Source organism: Maylandia zebra, linkage group LG6 (assembly GCF_041146795.1).
Source record: "Maylandia zebra isolate NMK-2024a linkage group LG6, Mzebra_GT3a, whole genome shotgun sequence".
NCBI classification, from domain to species: domain Eukaryota; kingdom Metazoa; phylum Chordata; class Actinopteri; order Cichliformes; family Cichlidae; genus Maylandia; species Maylandia zebra.
In genome coordinates, this window is record NC_135172.1 from 15,270,584 (window position 1) to 15,273,645 (window position 3,062).

Here is a 3,062-nt window from a genome sequence, read left to right on the forward strand (position 1 = left end):
TTATGTCTGTCTCCACGTTGGTTGAGTGTGGAGTAAGTGTATATGAGAGCATGAGGGTGGGAATGGATGTTTGTGTCTGTGTGTGCCTGTATTTCTGTGTCTATATGTCAGGTTGGGTGTCAGGCGCCACCTCTCTGGGGACATCTTAGGCCCTCCAAGGTTTGGAGGCCTATCTCCCCCTACCACCACTTCCCCTGCCAGTGGCGGACTCCCTCAGGTGTCGGTGCGTTGGTGGTTCTTTGTGTCTGGGGGTGGGCGTCCAGGTACACACCGGCTCACTCCTTGGCGGCCGCTTATCGGGGCCTGGAGCCTGGGGCTCGCTCGGGCCACTTCGGAGGTGGGGTGCCCCCGGCCTCTCGGCCTGGGGCTCGGTCACTCAGGCACGGCTGGCTGCCGGCGGAGCTCACGGGCGCGTCACTGCAACCCCCCCTGGCTTCTGCTCCGCGGCTGCTGAGTGAGCCCTCATCTGGGACTCTCCTCAGCTCTTTGCTACCCGCACAGAGCGTTTCTGACAGTCGGGCGCTGCTTATGCAATAAAGAAAAACAACAATACAGCATGTTTCTCTGCTCCAAGACATCCGCGGTCCTTTCACACGGTAAGCATGTCTGTTATACCCAGCGCATAAATGCCTGTATGTCAGCGCTGATTATTCAAACCCTGTTTAAAATGTGACATGTTTGTTGTCCAAAAACATTTCCTCTAAATTTGCAAAGTTACTGATTTAAAATCTGCTCTAAGAAATATTTCCTGTGATCTAAAATTTGGCACATTTATATTTGTGTCTGGTAACAACAGCAGCAAATGTGCTGTACAGCTGATTCTTTTGAGGGTGTAGCGCCTTCAAAGGTTGACGTAGGCACCATGTAGAGTTATAAAACGGGGTTTATTCTGGTCTCGATGACCCGGGAGAACTGCTCAAAGAAGAAAACGATTTTTTTTTTAAAACATCACATCAAAATGCATTCTTCTACTTTATGTAAATCAATCACAACATAATTAATCACAGAAAATAAAACATTTAAAGAACACAAGCAAAGTAAGCTGACCTCCAGGAGGGGCTAAATAGTCCTTTGTGGCCTTACTATCTTTTTCTAACTTATTTCTTGCACTTATTTAACTTTGAACATTACTTTTTCCATGTGTGGAGCTAACCATGTGTGCTAGCAAAAAAGGGGTTGGGTGGAGACCCAAAACTGCAACCAACTCTACATTCCACAGTTCATCACCAGATGGTGCAAAAGCGCAAGATCCAGACATAAAGCATCAAATCCAAAAGTCCTTTACAGAGGGTTTTTATCATTATTATTATTTATTATTTAACTAACTTTTTAAATGTTTCACACATTAAACATTAATGCATGAATGGATGTGTATTTTAAAATGAAATACTTACAGAAGACATTGTTAATTATTAACAGCTTAATTATTGTGCTTTGTATATGCTACATGTATATATAGTACATGCAGTATGACAGGAACACAGAGGTTTAGTGCCAGACTTCACATAAAAAGTATCAACTATGTTAGGATCCATGATTATCATGTGTGGTGTTAGTTTACATTAGTGGCTCCTCTCATGAAGGTGTGTGGATCTCTCATCTCTCTCCAAATTGTGGTTGTGTGTTTGATGCTGAAACAGATGAAGACTGCTGATTGGCTGAAGTAGGGTACAATATATATTTTTGGTTTTTGGTTTGGGCAGTGCTCACCGCTACATTAAATAAACTGCTGCTCGTGTGTGTTTGTAGGTTCTCAGTCATCCAGCTCATGGTTGTCTAAGGAGCCTGGAAACACTTCAGCCACCTGGAAATACCCAGCCTGCAGAGTACATCATATGATTTATTGATTTATTTTGTGTTCATGTCACATGGATGGATGTGAAATTAATTTATGATTGTTTTGTTTTTTGTCTGTTTCTAGAGGAGACGTCGTTCAGGTTGCAGGACTTGGTGGTTATAGAGTAAATGCCACCGGCCACACACGTAAGACCATATTTTGTTTGATTATTTCACAGTTAATGCTAGAATCTGATTTCGGTTTCTGTGACTGTTTTATACTTACATTTATGTTTTTGTTTAATACTGAATGAAGAACAAGTTTTTTTTTTCTTTTTGTAAATTTTGGAGTAGATATACTGTGCGCCAAGTTCCTTGTTTAAAAATCATTTGGAAACATAAAAAAAGACGAAACATCATTCTACTCAAAATTTTAGCTTTTGAAAGATTATGAATAACTTTTGTTCTTTTCCTTTTTCTCTAGTCCCTGATGAACCACCTAATCTTCAGTGTGCAGACGTGTGTTGCTGACTGTGAGCCTACCAGATACTCTCAGTGTACTGCATATGTGCCATATAACAACAGGCTGTGTCTGGAAGAACATCAAGTAGATGCACGTGGGGTTGGTTGACTGCTAATATTACTGTATATCATCTGTGTTTGTTTTAGATATTTTGGGGAGCACAAACTACATTTCTCTTCTCTCAGGGTGATTCTGGTGGTGGAGTGATTTACAACAACATGATTTATGGTGTAATCAGTTCTGGTTTTGAACGTGTCTGTACTGGACCAGCTGTTACTGTGAATGTTTGTTCTGACATGAACTGGATAAATCAGAAAATTGCTCAAAATAATGGAAAATAACTGAATGAAAATAACATCCAGAATAAACAATCATCTCTACATGAAACTTGTGTGCTGTGTGTTGTTTCTACTCTAGAATATCTTCATGTTAACTGCAAATTGTGAACCTTTTTCTTTGGTCTAAAATATTGTGTCAGATTTGCAGCTTGTGTGTGTTTGAATGTGGTGTCAGGTGTGTAGCAGCTCATCCTGTTGTTCAGAAACTCTCAGACTCACACTGTGAAGATGCAGAAAGGCTTTCTGATCAGACATGCCACCAATAAGCTGCAGGGCCTGAACATGATAAACTTCATAAATCTGAGTTGATTGTTGGGGGTGGAAATGTTTACGTGGAGGCTGTTGGCCTCCGTGCACTGAGGGCATTAAAATAAATACAGTAACCATCAAAATAAGTTTTGTTGATAAAATACATTTCTTGAAAC

The 3,062-nt window shown here is 41.1% G+C and overlaps 1 long non-coding RNA gene across 2 annotated transcripts; it reads left to right on the forward strand.

The window, feature by feature from the left end:
• The first annotated feature begins 333 nt into the window (after positions 1-333).
• On the forward strand, positions 334-2,677 carry LOC143419172 (uncharacterized). Of its 2 annotated transcripts, XR_013099149.1 has the most exons (5): positions 334-596; positions 1,750-1,826; positions 1,922-1,983; positions 2,261-2,398; positions 2,485-2,677. It is a non-coding gene; the product is annotated as an uncharacterized LOC143419172 (long non-coding RNA). The 2 variants fall into 2 exon arrangements; XR_013099148.1 differs by having other exon boundaries at positions 2,261-2,677.
• The last annotated feature ends 385 nt before the right edge of the window (positions 2,678-3,062 follow it).